Here is a 21,295-nt window from a genome sequence, read left to right on the forward strand (position 1 = left end):
ACAGGCCATCTCATTGGTTTTGGTGATGAGCCCCACTACAGTCATGTCGCTGGCCAATTTGACACTGTGTTTTGCTTAGGTGTTTGTGCAGTCATGTGTGAGCAGAATGTACAGCAAAGGGCTCAACTCACAGCCCAGGGGTTTAGGATGATGGGGAGGAAGGAGCGGTTGTGCATCCTATCTGAGGTCTGTTGGTTAGGAAGTCCAACACCCAGATGTTGCACAGTGGTGTATTTAGACTGAGGAGTAGAAGTTCGTTCACAGGTCTGTTGGACAATAGTGTTGAATGCCGAACTGAAATCCAGAAACAGCATCCTGACATAAGTGTCCTTGTCTTCTAGGTCTGTCAGGGCCAGGTGAATGACAGATGCTGTGGTATCAGTCCTAGAGCAGCCCTGTCATAACCACATTGGTGAGTGTCCAAACTATAAACTTACGGGTGAATAGGATGGGCAGCTCAGGCTCATGGCAAATGGATTGATCAAGGACCTGTTGGATTGGTGGAAGTTATTTATTTCAAATTGAAACTTGCTGTCATATTGTCATATGCACATATATACATGGACACAATAAAAATCTTTCAGTAATATCACAGACACAACATTATATTAGCAGAATCACTAGAAAAACAAATTAGTACCGTATATTTTACACAAGAAAATATAAACAAAAAAAGACCATTTTAGTGCAAAGTGTTGCTGAACTGTAGTGATTAAGATTTTACTGATTCAGATTTATAACGTGTACATTACAACAGACAGTGAAATGCATTGTTTGCATTGACAGCCTCCAGATGTGCTGGGGCAGCCCACAAGTTAGTGCAAGAACCGAGTAGTTGAAGGAAATTAGCTATTCTTGAGGTAAGCGATTTGGATAAGGGATCCAGCTGCTGGTGAGTTAAACTAATGTTGTCATCATGTGATGTTTCTTTATTGGAAGTAGATATTCTAGCTAATGAAGATGTCAGGGGTTACTATGATTGATAATAGTGATTGATTCTGGTCATACTGGGGGCTAGAGAATTAAGTTCATACCTGGGTGCATTATTTTCAGTGTTTAGTTAGAGATGGGCTGGGTTCACAGTATCAGGGAATGGCTAAGTAAGGGTCTGAGAGTGTTTGGTCTGGTAAAATGTGGTGTAGTTGGTGAAATGTGGAGATTTGTGTTGGATTTCCAGTGATGGTGCCAAGAGGATCTAGATGAAAAATTAGAAGAATCTCGTGATAGATCATTTGGTGGTTGAGATGGGTACCACTTTCCAAAGCGAATGGCGCAGGATTGGATAGAAAATTTACTGGAAATTTGATTGCTACAACAGTGGAAATTTAGAGGAATTGAAACTGGATGGATCATATTTAAAAGTCAAGAAGAATGGGGATAGATATATAACCACATTTATTGTCCTTGAGAATACCTTTTGTGATTTTTTTTTTTGGATCAGTTATGTTGGTATGTGGCCTGTGAACATTTATGGAATTGAAAGATGAACTGGGAGTGCAGTATAATGATCTGGAATTAAGTTAATGAAGAGAACTCACATCAGAACAAAATAATTTATTTCCTCTAATCGAAACAGATTCTTATTGTAATTGCCCATGAATCATTCAGACTGTCAATTGATTTAGAAATCTGCAGTGTTGTAAGTTGATCTTTTCTATAGATTTACACTAGTATGATATGCCCAAATGTTCCTTGCAAACTGCTTTTCAGTTGATCTGTAGAAATGTGATGAATGATACTTTAATCAATAAAAAAAACAGCAAATTGCAGTAAGGACTCAGTTGCATGATATCTGACAATAAGTTCAATATGCCATTCCGTTTCTCTAGTGAGGGTCCTCGGAGATGTGTGTATACACCTCAATGAAATGTCAGCCTGTTTGGGTATATCTTCTGTTTGAAGTTTAGTACCTGGAGGCAAAGATCAGAACAACAAATTGCAAATCTAAAATTTAGATTGCCAATATTCGGGCATATCATGCTAATGTAAATTTATTGCAAGTATCAACTTCCAACACTATAGCTTTCTAAATCAATTGTCAGGCTAATGATTAATCCACAAAGTACACTGCAGATGCTGTGGTCAAATCAAGACGTACAAAAAAGCTGGATGAACTCAGCAGGTCGAGCAGCATCCATTGAAAGAAGCAGTCAACGTTTTGGGTCGAGACCCTTCGTCAGGACTGATTAATCCAATGTTCAAAAATAAATTTATTATCAAAGTCCATATATGTCATCAAATACCAACCTGAGATTAATTTATATAGGCATTCGTTAGTCTCACGAGATCCTGGATCTTCACCCTTTCTAGGGCGCAGGCCTGATCAGGGTTGCATGGGAGACCGGCAGTTGCCCATGCTGCAAGTCTCCCCTCTCTATGCCATCGATGTTGTCCAAGGGAAGGCACTGGTGTCATCGCAGAGCAATGTGTGATTAAGTGCCTTGTTCAAGGACACAACATGCTGCCTTAGCTGAGACTCGAACTAGCGACCTTCAGATCACTAGACCAATGCCTTATCCAGTTGGCCACGCGCCAACAGAAATTCTTTTGATGCATTGACGGAGCTTCATTTATTTGCAGGCTTTCATAGAACAAAGCAGTCCAATAGAACCAATGAAAAACTACACATTAGTGGTTTATTGTTGTCTTAGTTTTTTTATAATAAGACCAAATGATGATGTAATCAATTGAGTTGGGACTTGTGAATTCAATTGGTGTTGAGGGATTGGCAATTGGTCGATGGAGTCACTGGAAAACTAAACAAAGCAAATTAGAAACAAAACTTTTCAAACCTTGTATTTCAAATATGAAAGAACCAAAGGGCAGTTACCCTCTTTATCTCCTAGCACCAGAATACCACTGTTTTTAAAGTGCCTGAAATTAATAAAATATTTTATATTTTGTTGTTCCATTGCACTTAATGCAGAAAAGTAGAACAGAAATAGGCCATTCTGCATTTCAGATGATCTCTTCAGATCAATATGATCACGGCTAGATCTCTATTGTATTCCTGCTCTCTTCCTATTCCCCTTGCTGCTTTTTGTTTCAATAGTCTTATTTAAATATGCTTAATGAGCTAGCTGTCATAGCCTTCTGTTCTGGTGAGTTTCACAGGTTTGCCACCCTCCAAGAGAATGAATTTCTCCTCATTCAATCCTAGATGTTTAGAATTTATCCTGAAAGTAGCGGAACTAAAAAAACTAATTTTCAATTCTTCATTTTCACTTAGGACTGCTGTTAGGTGGCTTGGTGATATGGAACCTGCTAGTATTGGGAACCTGTGTACTTTGTACCAGAGCACAGATTTCCTGGTGGTGAATAAGCATTGGGATATCCGCATTGACAGTAAGATGTGGTATGAGACTCTCACAGTTCAGTCTCAGCTGAAGCACCGATTTCCTGAGCTCGCTGACCCAGATACCTACTATGGGTTTAGGTAATTCCTTATTACCTGTTTCACGTTATGTTTCAAAAATGTCTTTTCTGAATTCTCCCCATTTGTTGAAATTTAAGGAAGATAAAATATTCACTGATACCAAATCCACTGCAATATTAGAATCTGCCACTCCATTTTGCAACACATAAAATGCTGGAGGAACTCGGCAGGTCGGGCAGTGTCGATGGAGGGGAATTAACAGTCAACACTTTGAGCCAAGGCTAGAAAGTCAGGCGGGCAGAAGGTGAAGTAGGGTGAAGAAGTACAAGCTGGCAGGTGATAAGTGAGGGGGAATGTGGGTGGGCAGAAGAGGCATGAAGTAAGAAACTGGGAGATAATAAGTGGAAGAGGTGAAGGGCTGAAGAAGGAGTCTGAAAGAGAACAGTGAACCATGGAAGAAGGAGGGGAACAGAGAGGTTAAGCAAAGAAAAGGGGTGAGAGAGTAATCACAATGGGGAATGGGGGGGAAGAGAATGAGGGAGAATTACTGAAGAAATCGATGCTCAGGCTTTCAGGTTGGAGGCTACTCAGACAGAAATTGAGATGTTGCCCTTCCAACCTGAGTTTGGCTGTGTCATGTAAGTAGAGGAGAGGCCATGGACAGACAGGTCAAAATGGGAATGGGAGAGATGAATGGAGAAGCGAATCATGGAGGGAGCAATCCCTGCAGAAAATGGAGAATGGGAGGGGGAGATAAAGATGTGTTTGATGGTAGGATCCTATTGAAGATGGTGGACATTGAAGAGAATAATATGCTAGATGTGAAGACTCGTGAGGTGGTAGGTAATGACAAGAGGAACTCTATCTCTGTTAGGGCGGCGGGAAGATAGGATGAGAGCGGAAGTCCAGGAAATGGAGGAGATGCAGGTGTGGGCAGCTTCAATGGTGAAAGAAGGGAAACCCAGTTCTTTGAAGAAGAACACTTCTTGTGTCCTGGGAACGGATGTGGCAGAGATAAAGGAGCTTAGAAAATGGAATGGCATTTTTAGAAGTTATAGGTTGGAAAGAAGTTTAGTCAAGATAGCTGTGAGGGTCGGTAGGCTTATAAACGAAAGCAAAAGTAGTTTGCTCCCAGAGATGGAGACAGCGAGATTGAGAAAGGGGAGACAGGTGTCAGAAATGGACCAAGGGGATTTAAGGGCAGGATGGAAGTTTGAGGCAAAGTTGATTAAACTAATGAGCTCAGCATTGGTGGATGAAGCAGCACCAATGTAGTCATCAGTGTAGCACAGAAAGAGTTGGGTTGCGCTGCCAGAGAAGACTTGGACCATGGACTGTCCATTTGGGTGCAAATGGCTGCACCTTGGGTTTGGAGAAAGTGGGAGGAGATGAAGGAGAAATTGTTGAGTATGAGGACCAGTTCTGACAGATGGAGGAGGGTGGTGGTGGAGGGAAAATCCTGTGGCCTGTTGTTGAGAAAGTGGAGAGCTTTAAGGCCTTCCTGATGCAGTATAGAAGTGTATAGGGTCTGGACATCGGTGGTGAATGGGGCCAGGAAATTGAAAGTTGTTGAAGAGCATCTTCTCTGCTCTGTTCACCTGCCATCTGTATTTCAAGTTCTGGGTTGTCTGCTGGAACTCTGCCTTCATACACCTGTAGAGCTGTTTCTTCCCCCTTGAGGAAAGGTGGAACTTCCAATCTCCTTAATTAGCTCCTCAATCTCATTAAACCATTACTGGCGAATTTTGTCAGAGCAGTCATGAGTCACTTCACAGATGTTAATTTTGATGAATTTCAAGGCAACCCACATGCTGTTGACACTAAAGTGACTTATGACCTCTCTAACAAAAGCCAACAAGACTGGTTTGATGAGATCAAGGAGGTAATAGAGAATATCTTATTTGGAAATAGAGTTAATTAAATGGTCAGTCCAGCAGTCATCAGCATCTGTTGTGACAGAGAATTGTGGATGTCTTCGGAGTCCCTCGCTCAGGTGATGTTATAATGTTGCTGCATGTATAAAAGAAAATTAATGATCCTGATACTGACCCTTGGAGCTGTTGATTTAGAGTGGTAAAAACAAGATTACTGCTGAAGGTAGAAATTAAGCAAAAACAAAAGTTCAAGAAGTACACAACGGTCAGTCCACCAATATAGACTGATGAAATGATTAATCCTTTAGGTCATTTTAATGCACCTTTTATGTGCTGTTCAACTTCAAATTGAGCAAAATCAACTGATTGAAAGGTTCAATATAGCAGTGAACAAAGCTGTGTGCTTAGTAACAATTTTTTCCTGTTGAGAAGTCAATCTTCCTGTCATTACCACTCTAGAAATGTGAGGTGTAAGAAATAATTTGGATTGTGATAGTGTGAAGCACTGTGACACATTTCAGGGAAACTGCCATGATAGTGGCTTCTTTAGTTCATGTGGAAAACTTCCATGTACAAATATATAGATTTTTTAGAAAGTCAGCAGTGGTGCCAATTTGTCTTAAATTACATCCCATGTCATTTAATGGTGTGGTTTTCATCACTTTCTTTTGTGTTTCTGGACAGATTTTGTCATCAGCTGGATTTCTCCACCAGTGGAGCGCTGTGTATTGCTCTCAATAAGATGGCAGCTGCCAAGGCCTATCGGTGTTTCCGTGACCGTCTGGTAACCAAGATTTACCTAGCTCTGGTATGCTTCTGACTCCGTTAGTAGGTTGCATATGCCTTTACTGTGATGGTATAGACATATACATGTCATCTTGTAATTATATAAACATTTGTTCATGTTAACATTTTCGTAACAAGTAGTGTTGTTCCATTCCTTGACATGAGCTTAAGTCTACTGCCCTCGCTGTGTATTGTGTATAAAGCTAGGCTGGAAGTTAAACACCTTTTCAGAAATCAGCCGAGCCGGAAGCATTCTTCAAGTTAGTTATTGATTGATTGAGATACAGTGTGGAATAGACCCTTCTGGCCGTTGAGCCGCACCACCAAGCAATTCCCCCGATTTAATCCTAGCCTAATCACGGGACAATTTACAATGACTGATTATCCCACCAACCAGTATGTTCTTAGATTGTGGGAGGAAACTGGAGTGCCTGGAGAAAACCCATGTGGTCACGGGGAGAACGTACAAACTCCTTATAGGCAGTGGCGGGAATTGAATGAGAAAACTTTGTGGAACTACAGAACATGAAGTAAAACACGTATTAAATTTAGTACAGGATTGACACGCGCCTAAGTATGATAATATTATCAATTATTCTGATCATCAGCATTTAACAAGATAATACACACATTCAACCTTCTACAGCTATACCGCGAAGTAGGGTGAACACATGGCACGATGACTCACAGGTATTGCTGTTTCAAGGGCTAATAAAGAGTGGATGGAGGTGGATGTCTTTCTGTATTGTTTGCTCTAATTCAAAATCTGAATTAACCCGCACAGGAAATTATGTCTTTCTTAAAAAAAAGCTTACGAACAGGAAGTGATGTACAAAACAAACTGCATACAAAATGAACAGCGCCTTTAAAGGCAGAACACTCATCACCTGACCGCCACGATGTCAAAGTTAACACTGAAACTAAAAGTCAAATGATCTTTTCTTTACATCTATGGCAAAAGAATGAACAGTCTCAGACCAGTCTTTAAACAGTCCTTGCTTCGTAAATGGCGTCCTTGGTGACATACTTGCCTGAGGTAATATCTAATGAGCAGGTTGGTGGCACGGTGCTCACCCAGAGTGATGATTGGATGGGGTACTTCTGAAGTGAGTTGTGCTCTCTTAATATGTCCTGCAACTCGCTGTAGCCTCTCAGAGTGACAGAGTTCGCTAAGGTAACTTTGGATTGGATGAGGTTCCTGCTTTGTGATGCACTATACCTCTTCTGTCTTTGAACAACAAAAAGGATTCTAACCTTTGCCTGATTTGGTTGCACAGAGAAATGTGTCAACCACTGCAGAGTCTGTCTTTGGCTCCTCTTAAAATCTTCGCTTTCATATAGATCAGCCTTGCTCAACCTTTTTGCAGTGGAAGAACCTTTGAAATAATTTTCAGGTCTCAGGGAACCCCAGCGTAAAAAATTATTGTATCTACAGCTCATGGTAAGTTAGTGTGATCAGTAACTTGTTCATATAACAATCCAAAAATAATTGTAAATGCTCTTTTGAATAGAGAATGTATTTTTAGCCAAGCTTTCTTGGCGGGGGTGGGGGGGAAGGTAGTTGAGCTTAGTTTACCTTTCTTGAAATTAAGCTCTTTCCCTTCCATAAATTTTAAACATTCATAAGGCAAACATAATAAATTTTTGTTTAAAAGAAGACCCCAAGACTTTCTGATATCTGTCCTCACTCTGAAGCCCAAGTAGCAGTGGAAACATTTCAAGATTTCCTTTTGCAGCTATGATTTTTGCAACAATTCAATTTCCTTTTTAATCCAAGAATCTTGTCACTTGAAGTCAAAACATTTTCTTCAGGGCCTTGTAGAGATTTGTTCAATGAGTTCACATGATGAAAAATATCTGGTAAGTAGGCTGGTTTCTGCAGCCATTCTTCATCTTCAAAGTACACTGCAAAATCTGGCCCACTATTTTCTTGAAACTACTCCTGCCATTCACCTTTCAGCTCAAACACCCTGTTGAGAACTCTTCCTCTGCTAAGCCACATGATTTCTGTATGTAGCAGGAGATCGGTCTGTTCTTTGTCCAGGTTTTCACAGTTTTTTAAAAACATTCTTGAGTGAACTTGTCTTTGTTGAGTTGAGTTAACCATTTCTTTTGTAGCATCATCTGGAGCTTTTTTCATTTAATCTCCAAGAGTTTTTGACATCAGCACCTCTGAAGAAAGCAGTGTGTTGTGTCAATGTCAGGATTTTCTTTTTTTTTTACTGAAACAAAATCTGTCATTGATGGGGGCTGCATCAGTACAGATGCCAACACAGTTCCTACAAGACAGACCTTTTGTTTCCAGACATGAAAGCAAAACATTAAATAAATTTTGCTCTTTACTTTTTTTGGGCAGCTCTTTGCAACAGAAAAAAAAGTTTACTTGAGTTTCACCATCATTTACAAATCTTACAAATGCTACAACATGACATTTATTGGTGAAATCTGTTGACTCATCAGCCTGGATAGAGAAGCTGTTGTTTTTCAGTTTATCACACAAAACCTCTTCAGCATCATGTGACATGTCATCAATGTGTCAACTTATCGTACTATTTGAGAGCGAAACCTCTTCAGTTTCTCCTACCACATCTTATCCTAATGCAGGGGTTAATAAAATATAAAAAGGAACAGCATAATAAATAATGAGGAAATGACAAAAAATACAAAAACTTCACAATATAATTCACTTCTAACCTACCCAATTCACCTTTTGCAACATTTACAACAGCAAAGTAGCAGTCCAGCAGCTGAGTTGTGGCATGTAAAAATTCCTTCTTTAGAATAAAAATATCCCTCCAATTTTCTAGGACACCAGTAGAATTTGTTTGTTCCCACAGGTCAGTTGGTGGCATGTAAGGGGAAGTTGGGGGAGGTGGTTCGGAAGGGAGAGGCTGACGTCACAGCCCAAGTTGGGTGAGTCCGTTTAATGCTCGGAAAGCGCACTTTACGCTCATCAGCCGACCGTCCTTCCCTCCGTGCTATACAGTGCTCACCAATTACCAATGGCCTCCCCTATCTCACATGGAAAAGCTGAGAGTGAACTCAACCAACTAAACACGGACCTACTGTGCACTGCCATACTGAGCTGTGAGACCTCTAATGAGATTGTTATCATGCCTGCTCGTTCACTGCCCACTACTGCGAGCGCTAGCATTGTGCATTTCGTGAAGTTCAAGAAGTGTTGTTTTATTAAATCATGATCTCTTGCGGAACTCTTAGCAACCTCTTGTTGAACTCCAGTTGAGAAACCCTGATATAAGATGCTACTCTCACAGGGTCTGAAATGTCTTGAGCGCCTATTCTCATGCATGTCTATGGGCTGACAAGCACCATCGAAGCAGACTTCACCCACTATGACTCAACATAGCTCCAGTCACTAGACATAAGGAGATCATGCTGTTCATGTACATTATGTGCACAGATGGTGTCTCTACCAAGCAACAGGAGACTCTGAACAGAAGAGTTGAGTGAGGGTGGGGGGAGATCTTGTCAGCTATGTCTTTGAGATGTGAAATACTGTCTGCAGCTTCAGGACTTGTGATTTCATCCCTGTTGTTGGGAATATGGTCGCAGTCAGTGAGAGTTGGCAGTTGTAAGCAGACCTCCCCCCCCCAAGACAAATCCACCAGCTCTGCTTCTGGTAACTTCTGATGTTCCAGAACATGTCTTTAGGATATATGGGGATGTAGCTACATCTAATGGATGCTCAGCTAGCTCCCTGTGCTGTAATGAGGATGTGTTGGAACCAATAGCTCAAGGTGCTCCTCCTGAGTTTACAGCTGTATTTGGGTTTAATGCTTCTCAAATGGCAATAGGTTCTTGGCTCAGTTTCCTGGAGACCACTGTTGCTGGCTGCACTGATTGTCCATCCATATTTTGCAAGATATTGTTACTGCTTCTCCAGTTCTTGTTACTCTGCTCAGATTCTCCACCACTCTCTGGATGACTGATTCTGCCAGACTTGCTACTCTGCTCAGGTTCTCCACCACTCTCTGGATGACTGTTGCTCATGTTTAGACTGATTCTGCTCCAGCGTCGCGAAGGCATGATTGATGCACCACATTCTGACCTGATCCAGGGCTCGGCAATCAACATTGCTGGGGTCGGAAGCTGACATTGTAGCGTACGGCATTCAGACGTGTCTCCAGCCCACAGGCAATGCCTTTGAAGATGATTTATCTTTTTACTCTACTGCCCTCTCAGTGCATTGCATACAAAGCTAGGCAAGGAGTATCATCAGAGCCAGAAGCTTTCTTCGGGGTTTTTAATGGAAAACTTTGTGAAACTGAAGAAAGTTAAGTAAAAAAAAAAAAATTCAGTTCAATATAGATTCGTCATGCACCTGAATAGAATATTATTGGTTATTCTCATGTTCAGCATTGGAAAAGTAACGCACACATGCGACGTTCTGTACCTATGCTGTGAGCTAGCGTGAACTCATGGCACAACCATAGATTAATAGCGATGAATGACAAACTTAATATCAAAGATTCACAGATATTCAATGACAATAAAGAGTGGATAGAGATGGATATTTTTCTACAGTTAAAATCCAAATTAACCCACGCAGGAAATAATGTAAAAAAAAAAGCTTGCGAACAAGAAGTGATGTTTGTACAAAATGAACTTCATACAAAACGAATTGTACCTCTGGAGGCAGAACAATAAGATCAGTTATCATTCAATTCCAAATTTAAAGTATGCATTTTAAAACAAATTTCAACTAGTTGTGAAATGACAGAAATACTTTAAACTTTGGTCCCTACCTTTGCAGTACTTTATTTATTTGCAATGCTCACAATTATTTTAGATTAGTAGGTGATTATTGCTATCCTGGGGAGAGCAGCAATCTCTGGGTTTAAACAAGTGATAGTTAGAAAGCGTAAGAGGTGAGTTATAAATTGTAATTGAGAGAAAAGGAGATGGAAAGAAAAGGCATTTGAATTTGGATGATCAATCATGTCATACTGAATGGTGGTGCTGGCTTTAAGGACCTAATGACATACTCTTGTTCCTGTTTTCCGTATTCATGCCTCCCTTTCATCTTGTTTTGTCCATATCCCTGTCTAATAATTTCCATTTATGCTGGAAATATTGCAGTAAGCAGTTGCTGCCACTAGGTGGCTGTATTGTCAGAGCAGAGAATAATTATTCATCACTGTAATTTATTGCGAGCACAAAAGATTCTGCAGATGCTGGAAATCTTGACACTGACCAGTCCTGATAAAGTGTCTTGACCTGAAACATAGACTGTTTATCCTCCTTTATAGATGCTGCCTGACTTGCTGAGTTCCTTCTGTATTCTGTGTGTGGTGTCATTTATTGTATCTGTTGCTCTCGGAGCAGTGTGCTCTACATCGGGAGAGAACTTGCAAATTAAACAAATTTAGTAGTGTAAAGCCCCAACTGTTACTCTGTCCTTTTACTGCAACTTGACAGGGTAATCTTTCAAAACACACATACAATGCTGGAGGAACTCAGCAGGTCAAGCAACATCTGTGATCTGACTCAGATTGGGGATTGCTTCCTCAAGCACCTTCTCTCCATCTTCTGCGACAGCCTGGATCTCTTAATGGCCAGCTATTTTAAATATACTTATTGCTCCCACACTGACAAATCTGTCCACAGCCTCCAGTACTGTCACATAGAGGCCAAATGCAGACTGGAAAAACAACACTTCATCCCATCTTGGTACTGTGTACCTGATGGCTTCAAATCAATTTCTCTAACATCTGGTAATCACTGCCTTCTGATTTCCCCCCCTTTTCATTTCCCTTATCCCTCTGGTCCCTTTACCCCTTTTTTTTTCACCTCCCCTTCCCTCACGACCTGCCCATCACCTTCACCTTTCTCTGTCTGCTTTCCAAACTCCTTCCTTTTGTTCCATGGTCCTCTGTCCTTTCCTATGAGATTTCTTCCTCAGTCTTCCACCTATCACCTCCCATCTTCTCACATTACTGACCCTCCCTCACCTTCCTACCTCACCACCCCCTCAGCTGGATTGACCTCATGCTCCCTCCCTCTCCACTGCCCTTCTATGCTGACTTCTTTTCTTTTCCGTCCTGATGAAAGGTCTCAGCTTGAAACCTCAACTTCATATCCCTCTATAGACGTTGCCTGACCTGCTGAATTCCTCCAGCATTTTGTTTGTTATTAAATGATTGACCTGTAGAGCTACAGTAAAAGAACAGAGCAACTCTAAGGGCTTCACATTCCTAAATAATTTTTCTAGTTTGCAAGTTTCCAGATATTTTTCCGTTGACCAAGGAGATCATGTTCAGTACCTAATTTTATGAGACTTACAAAGTTGATTTGCCAGATGAAGAACGTGTAACTTCTGCACGGGCAAGCCTGCTAATAAAAAGCTGGGGTGGGGGGGGGGGGGTACTTCATATCTGTCAAGCACGAATATAAGGATGTTTACAGACATTTGGTTTTGGCAATCCAAGGTTGAGTCACAGAATAGCTGTCAGTTCTAGCAGGACTTGCATGTTATAACAGGCTATGGAAGTCCAGGCAGCATCGATGATAACAGCACAAACCTTCCAGTTAAGCAGATGATCCTAATGCATTCAATGCAGGTTTTGAACTGAAGGGGATTGGTGCATCACCACCCACCCTGACAACCTCCTGTGCCCTTGAACCCACAGTCACTTTGCAGGCATGAGATCAATTTTCTGGAGAGCGGAAATCACCTGGCCCGTTAATAATCCTGAGGTTGAGAGGGTCGACAGCTTCGAGTTCCTAGGAGTGAACGTCACAGATGGCCTGCCTTGGTCCTACTATGTAGATGCTATGGTCGAGAAAGTTCTCCAACACCTCAATTTCCCCAGGGAGCTGCAGAAATTTGGCGTGTCTCCTGTTGATCTTGACTGATCTTTTTTGATGCGCCATAGAAAGCCTTCTGCCTGGGTACATAATGTCCTGATGTGGCCACTGCTCCGCCTGTGATTGCAAGAAGCTGCAGAGAGTTGTGGACACCAGTCAGCACATCGCCAAAACCCGCTTCCCCTGCATGGACTCTGTCTGTACTTCTTGCTGCCTCCAGAAGGCAGCTTCCATTATCAAAGACTCCACCCCAGACATTCTCTCTTCTCTCTTCAACTGGGCAAAATGGATAGAAGCCTGAAAGCATATTGTGGTGAACTACATATACCTGTCTGGACACGCCCCCCCCCCCCCCCCCCCCGGCTGACTGCTCCTGTGGCTCCTCCCACGGACCCCGGTATAAAGGCGATTGGAGACACAGCCCCGGCCTCAATCTCCAGGATGCAGTGTGGTGGTCAATTGCTGCTTGTTCTTTCTTCCAGCCAATAAAAGCCTATATCTCGCCTCACATCTCAGAGAGTTATTGATGGTGCATCATGTATAGAATTAAGCTTAAGAACAGCTCTTTCCTGACCATTCAATAAGACTGTTGAATGGTTCCCTCGGGTGATAGGATGGACTCTTGCCCTTACAGTCTAGCACGTTCTGATCTTGCACCTTATTGTTTACCTGTCTGCTCTGTCTCTGTAGCTAGTACACTTCATTGTGTCACTGTTACTGTTCTATCTTGTACTACCTAGATGCCTCAGTAATTAATAACTACAGGCCTATACCAAACTTGCCATGATTAAGTAAAATCATTGAAAAGGTTGTTTATCAGCAACTTAATAGCTTTTTGACATTAAGCAACTGTATGGATGTTTTCCAGTCTGGATTTTGACAACACCATAACACTGAGATTGTTCTGGTCAAGGTTATAAATGACATCTGCTTAAACCATGATGATGATAAAATTTCAGTTTTCATCTTACTTTATCTTAGTGCTGCTTTTGACTCCGTTGAACATGGCATATTACTGGAGAGACTGGAAAGCTGGGTTGGACTTCCCATTACAGTCCTAAAGCAGTTTAAATCATATTTACAGGACAGGAACTATTTTGTATAGCTTGGGAGCTGTGTATGTGACCAAACAAAAATGACAAGAATCCATACTCGGGCCTTTTCTGTTTAACGCATACATGCTCCCTCTCGCTCAGATCATGATGAGCAACAAAGTATCTTACTTTAATTATACGGCTGACACTCAGATTTATATAACAGTGTCATCAAGTGTCTATGGTCCCATACAGTCACTAAAAAAAAACTGTATTGAACTAATCACTGATTGGATGAGCCAAAATTTCCTCCAGTTAAACAAAGAGAAAACTGAAAGTGGTGCCAAAAAAAGAATGATTAAAAGTCAAGGCACACATAGAATCTTTGTCGTTACAAACCACTAATCAAGCCAGAAACCTTGGTGTTGTGATGGACTCCGACTTAAGTTTTAACTGCCGCATTAAGACATTTACGCAGTCAGCCTACTTCCATCTTAAAAATATAGTGAGAGTTAATGGGCTTATGTCTCAGTAAGATCTGGTAAAACTCATCCATGCTTTTATTTTTGGTAGGCTTGACTACTGTAATGGCTTTTTCACAGGTCTCTGTAAAAAGAAAGACAGCTGCAGCTTATTCAGAACTATGCTGCTAGACACCAAGAAAGTCGAACTTATCACTCCAATTCTCAGATCGCTACACTGGCTTCCTATCTATCAGAGGACTGACTTTAAAATATTACTGCTGGTTTATAAAGCACTGAATGGTCTAGGGCCAAAATACATCTCTGATTTCCTGCTGCATTGTGAACCTTCCTGAGCTCTCAGGTCATCTGGGGCGGGTCTGCTTACTGTCCCCAGGGTCAAAACTAAACATGGTGAAGCAGCTTTTAGTTACTATGCTCCACATAGCTGGAATAACCTTCAAGAGGATCTGAAGTTCTTTTAAATTAAGGCCTGAAACTTTACTTTTCGCCATAGCTTTTAATTAGAATGTCTTGGACAATGACTTCTATTTATAATATCTATTTCTTGTGTAGTTTTATTTTCTTATATACTGTCTGAAATTTGATGTTTAATTTTTATATTTTGTTCTATGTAAAGCACTTTGAATTGCCTTGTGTTTGAGAAGCGCTATACAAATAAGCTTGCTTGCTTGCTTACCTCAATACAACGTGTAATAAATTGATCTGTATGAACATAAAGCAAGACAAGCTTTTCAAAGTTCAAGGTAAATTTATTATCAGTACATGTATACTACCAAATAGAACCCTGAAATTACTGTTTTTGTGAGCATAAACAGTAAATCCTAGAAACACAGTAGAATCAATGAAAGACTGCACCCAACAGGACAGATAACAAGCAATGTGCAAAAGACACCAAACTCTGAAAATGCAAAAGAATAGATAAATAAATAAGCAAGCAATAAATATTGAGGACATGAGATGAAGAGTTCTGAAAGTGAATCCATAGGTTGCGGGGACAGTTCAGTGATGGTGCGAGTGAAGTTCTCCTCTTTGGTTCAAGAGCCTGATGGTTGAGGGGTAATAGCTGCTCCTGACCATGGTGGTATGGGTCATGAGGCTCCTGTACCATCTTTCTGATGGCAACAGCGAGAAGAGAGCATAGCCTCGATGGTGTGGGTCCTTGATGATAGATGCTCCTTTTTTCCAACTGTGCTCTGTGTGGCTGTGATCAATGGTGAGGAAGGCTTTACCTGTGATGGACTGGACTATATCCACTAGTTGTTGTAGCCTTTTCCATTCAAGGACATAGTGTTTTCATACCAGGCTGTGATGCAGCCAGTCAACTACACATTTATAGAAGTTTGTCAAAGTTTTAGATGTCATTCCGAATGTTTACAAACTTCTAAGGAAGTAGAGGTGCTTTCTTCGTAATTATTCTGGTGTCTAAGAAGAACGTGGTGGGTCCAGGACAGATTCTCTGAAACAATACCACCAAGGAATTTAAAGTTATAGACCCTCTCCACCTCTGGTTCCCCCCGATGAGAACTGGCTCATAGACCACTGATATCGTCCTCCTTAAGCTTCTTGATCTCGCTAACATTGAGTAAGATGTTGTTGTTATGGCATGACTCAGCCAAATTTTCATTCTCCCTCCTATATGCTGATTTGTCACCATCTTTGATTTGGCCGATGGCAGTGCTGTCATCAGAAAACTTGAATACGACATTGCAGCTGGGCTTAGTTGTATTCATAAGCGTAAAGCAAGTAGAGCAGGGGGCTAGCACACAGACTGTGCTGGTGGAGATCGTGGAGGAGATGTTGTCATTCTGAAATGACTAGTGTCTGTAAGTGAAGAAACCAGGGATTCAATTGCACAGGATATATTGAGGCCAAGGACCTGAAGGTTATTGATTAGTTTTGAGAGGATGATGGTATTTGAGAGGATGATGGTATTAAATGCTGAGCTGTAGTCGATAAAGAGCATCCTGATGTATGTGCTTTGCTGTTTAGATGTTCCTGGGTTGAATGAAGGGTCAATGAGAAGGCATCTCCTTTATCCTGTTTTTCTGGTAGGCAAATTGGAGTGAATCCAACTCTCTTCTCAGGCAGGAGTTGGTATCTTTCATCACTAACCTGTCAAAACACTTCATCACTGTGGATGTAAGTGCTACTGGCCGATGGTCGTTGAGGAGGTTACCACGTTCTTCTTAGGTACCAGTATAATTGGAGCCTGCTTGAAGCAGGTGGGTACCTCAGACTGCTGAAGCAAAAGGTTAAAGATCTCAGTGAGCGCTCCAGCCAGCTCTTTGGTACTAGGCCAAGTATGCTTTTCGTGGGTTCATGCTTGCACGTCATCCTCAGAGACTGAAATCACAGGATCATCAAGGGCCATGGGAGTTTGTTATGGTTCCTTCATGTCTTGATTGTCATAGCGAGAATACAAGGCATTGAGCTCATCTGGAAGCAAAGCCCTATTGTCACCTCTGTTGCTTGATTCAACTTTCTAAGTCCATGATGGCATTCAAGTCTTACCACAGTTGTCAAGCATCATTCATTGATTCAAGTGCAGTCTGGAATTGCCATTTTACCCGTGAGAAGGCTTTCTGGAGAATGTACCTAGACCTCTTGTAACTTTCTTAGTCTCTACCTTGGTACATGTGACTTAAAATATCTATGAAACCAGTAAAACAGTAATGCCGTGGGTGTTTTTGTAACAAATTAACAAACCAAATGTTCCTTTGAAAATCTGTAAGAATAGTTTAATTGTAGATGTTATCTTAATCTGCGTTGTTCAATATGATCATTGTCTAAGATTTGACATCATACTGGTATAGGAATAGGGACGGACATGACTCAGTAGTGTCATCAGTGTTCACTTTTTGGTCTCGTGCACCCTGGAGACACCAAACATAGACTGAGTGACAAACAAGAGAAAATCTGCAGCTGCTGGAAATGTGAGCAGCACACACAAAGTGCTGGAGGAACTCAGCAGGCGTGGCAGCATCTAGGAGAAGAGTACAGTCTACTTTTCGGCCTGAAACGTCGACTGTGCTCTTTTTCCTAGGTGCTGCCTGGCCGGCTGAGTTCCTCCAGCATTTTGTGTGTGTTGCACAGATAGGTATTCAATAAAGTGATCATTCATGTTCAAACTGCAGAGGTTCAAGCTCCCTGCTCCCTGCCACTTTAATTCCCCTTTCCCCTCCGACTCTGACCTTAAAGTCAGTGGTTTTCTGTACTGTCAGAATAAGGCCCAACAGAAACTTGAGGAACTACACCTCCTTTTCAAGCTTGGCATGTTGAAGCCTGCCTCCTAGACTCTATATTGAATTTGACAGCTTTGAATAACTCAATTTTTCAGTCTGTAACATTATATCTGCCTGCTATTGTTTCCCTGTTTTTTATTCTCTCTGGTAGTGGGTGACATGTTCAACTTCACCTGCTGGATCTGTTTTGCTGTTCTGTATTTTATAACATTTTTTCCCCCATTCTTTTGTTGAGGATTTTGTCATGTTTTCACTCTCTAATTGTCCTCATTGATTCATTAAGCAGCTAAACTTGTTTATAGCTTTATCATGCGAGTTTTACCCTTCCAGAGATCTTCATCGCCCCCACCATTTCTGCAACTTGACAAGCTTCTATTGGCTCCTTCATTCTTATGAATGGTCTCTGATCTGAGACATCAATGTTGTTTCTCTTCCCTGAAAAATAGATTGAATATTGAACATAGGAAAAAATAGATTGAATAGAAGTAGATAGTGAAGTCACAAAATACAAAACTAACGGGGTTATTGTTATCAGTGACTTCATCTCATCTAAACACAAGAGATTCTGCAGATGCTGGAACCCGGAGCTGGAGGAACTCAGCAGGTCAGGCAGCATCTATGAAAGTGAATAAACAGTTGATGTTTTGGGCTGAGACCCATCTTCAGTACTGGAAAGGAAGGGGGAAGATACCAGAAAGAAAAGGTGGGGAGGAGGAGAAGGTGGACGTTAGAAGATGATAGGTGAAGCCAGGTGGGTGCGAAAGGTAAAGGGCTGGAGAAGAAAGAATCTGATTGGAGAGAAGAGTGGAAAAAGGGCACCAATGGGAGGGATGATAGGGGTGAGGAGAGAGATATTAGGCCAAAGTGGGGAATAGAAAAAGACGGGAGGGGAAGGGAAAAGGAAAATAAACAGAAGGAGAAATCTATGTTCATGCCATCAGGTTAGAGGCTACCTAGATGGAATATGAGGTGTTGCTCCTCCACCCTGACAGTAGACTCATCATGGCATAAGAGGAGGCCATGGACCAACATGTTGGAATGGGAAAGGGGGTAGGAGTTAAAATGTTTAGTCACTGGGAAATTCCGTTTTTGGTGGATGGAGTGGAGATGCTCCACAAAGTGGTACCTCAATTTATGTCGGGTTTCACATCGGGAGCACTGGATGCAATAGACAACCTCAAAAGGAATTCACAAGGGAAGTGTTGCTTTACCTCGAAGGACTGTTTGGGGCTCTGAATGGGGGTTAGGGAGGAGATGAGTGTGAAGGTCTGTCACTTACAGGGATATGTGCCTGGGAGAAGATTAGTGGGGAGGGATGAATGAACAAGGGAATCGAAGAGGGAGTGATCCATACAGAAAGCGGAGAGTTGGGGGGAGTGAAGATGTGTTTTGTAGTAGTATCCTGTTGAAGGTAGTAGACGATGCAGAGAATATGTTTTGGATGTGGAGGCTTATGGGGTGGTAGGTGAAGAATAGAAAAACGATCTTTTTAGGGCAGCAGGAAAATGAGGTGAGTGCACACGTTCAGGAAATGGAGGAAATGTGATGAAGGGTAGTGTCAATGGTAGAGGAAGACAATGGGGTTCTCTTTGAACCCATTCTTTGAAGGAGGACATTTCTGATGTCCTGGATAGGAAAGCCTCATCCTGGGAGCAGATGTGGTAGAGACAAAGGAACTGAGAAAAGGGAATATCATTTTCACAGGAAACAGGGCGGGAATAAGTAAAATCAAGGTAGTCTTGGGAAACAAAGGTTTATAAAAGATATCTGTAGACAGTTTGTTTCCAGACATGGAGACAGAGAGATTGAAAAAGGGGAGAGAGGTGTGTCAGAATGGACTGATTGAATTTAAGGGCAGGATGAAAATTAGAGGCAAAGTGAATTAAATTGAAGAACTCAGCATGGGTGCATAAAGGAACACCAATGCAGTGTCAAAGTAGCACAGAAAGAGTTGTGGAGAATTACCTGGGAAGGCTTGGAACTATTGCACTCAGCCAACAAAAAGGAAAGCGTAGCTGGGGCCCATGCAGGTGTCCATGACTACCCCTTGAGTTTGGAGTAAGTGGGAGGAACCAAGGGAGAAATTATTGAGGGTGCAGACAAGTTCTGCCAGATGAAGGAAGCTGATGGTGGAGGGGTACTGTTTGGGTCTTTTTGCCAAGAAAGAAGCCAAGAGCTTTAAGACCTTATTGCTGGGGCGTAGAAGTGTTTAGGGACTGGACGTCCATGGTGAAAATCAGGGCCAGGGAATTGAAAGTTGTTGAGGAGATCAAGAGTATGTGAAGTGCTGTGAATGTAGGTGGGAGGAGACTGATCCAAGGGGGGTAGAATGGAGTCGAGGTATGCAGACACGAGTTCACTGGGGCAGGAGCAGACTGAGTCAATGGGCCTACACAGACAGTTGGATTTGTGGATCTTGATTAAGAGTTAGAAACGCGGAGTGCACATGAAGGAATGATGAGTTTGGTGGCAGTGGATGGGAAATGTCCAGATTTGATGGTGTGGGAGCCAGTGGCCTGATGGTCTGCAGTGGGGTCCATTTCAAGGAGGAAGGAGGATCTAAGAGTTGCCGCCTGGCCTCAGTTATGTAGAGGTCTGCGCCCCCTTTGTCAGTGGATCACAGGAGGGGGGAGCTTTGGGGTGTTCGGGGAAGATAGGGTGGCAGTTCAATAGAGGCTCTGAAGACCCATGAGGTGACGTGGGGAGCCTGAGCAACCTGGCATGTCATCTTGCCTGATATTGATTGGCACCTCCTTAGAGCAAAATGGAATTTGTTAGGTGTGTCCAGAAAGGATTCCTGACACAGTATGTAGACAGGTCAATTGTTTAGTGAGCACTTGAAGGGGTCTGAATAGGTTTTTCCCTTGAGGGAGGGAAAGGATGTTAGGGTGAAGGAACCGTAGTTGACAAGAGATGAGGAACATTTTGTCAAGAGGAAGAAAATGTCTTTCTTAAGGTTTAGGAAGCAAAGATCAGACAGGGCTCTTGAGAGTTACAAGGTAGCCGGGAAAGATCTTAAGCATCGGCTTAGAAAAACTAGAAAGGGACATGAGAAAAGATTGGTGACTCGGAGTAAAAAAACCCAAAGGTATTCCATACGTACATGAAGAACAGGAGGTTGACCAGAGTGAGTGTAGGACATATCGGAGATAAAAGAGGAAACATGCCTGGAGTTAGGGGAGGTCTTTAATGAGTACTTTACTTCAGTATTCATCAGTGAGAGAGACCTTGACGGAGGTGAGGTCAATGTAAAAACAGGTTGATATATAAGAGCATGTTGATGTTAAAAAAGAGAATTTGCTGGAGCTTTTGAAAAATATTAGAATAGATAAGTTCCTGAGGCCAACGGGATAAACTCCATGTTGCTACAGAAAGTGAGAAAAGAGATTGTCACACCTTTGGTGATAATCTTCGTGTTCTCACAGGCCATACGAGTAGTGCTAGAGGATTGGAGGGTGGCAAATCTTATAGCTTGGTTCAAGAAACGGTGTAGGGAATTATGTATTATTGAGTCATGCGTCAGTGATGGGCAAACAAAAGTGGGGATCCTTAGACACAGGATTTATGAACATTTGGAGAAGCAAAGTCTAATTGGGAAAATTCAACAAGGCTGAGTGAGGGGCAGGTTGGACTTCATGAGCCTGATTGAATTCTTTGAGCAAGTGAAAAA

The 21,295-nt window shown here is 41.9% G+C and overlaps 1 protein-coding gene across 1 annotated transcript in view; it reads left to right on the forward strand.

Annotated features, from left to right (window-relative positions):
- The first annotated feature begins 6,039 nt into the window (after window positions 1-6,039).
- LOC140736333 (uncharacterized) overlaps window positions 6,040-21,295 on the forward strand; it is a 457,303-nt gene continuing 442,047 nt past the window's right edge. The window contains exon 1 of the mRNA XM_073062333.1: window positions 6,040-6,058. The gene's annotated coding sequence lies outside the window, so the exon portion shown is untranslated. The remainder of the gene's footprint in view (window positions 6,059-21,295) is intronic.

The sequence above is a fragment of the Hemitrygon akajei genome, chromosome 11, assembly GCF_048418815.1.
Source record: "Hemitrygon akajei chromosome 11, sHemAka1.3, whole genome shotgun sequence".
NCBI lineage: Eukaryota > Metazoa > Chordata > Chondrichthyes > Myliobatiformes > Dasyatidae > Hemitrygon > Hemitrygon akajei.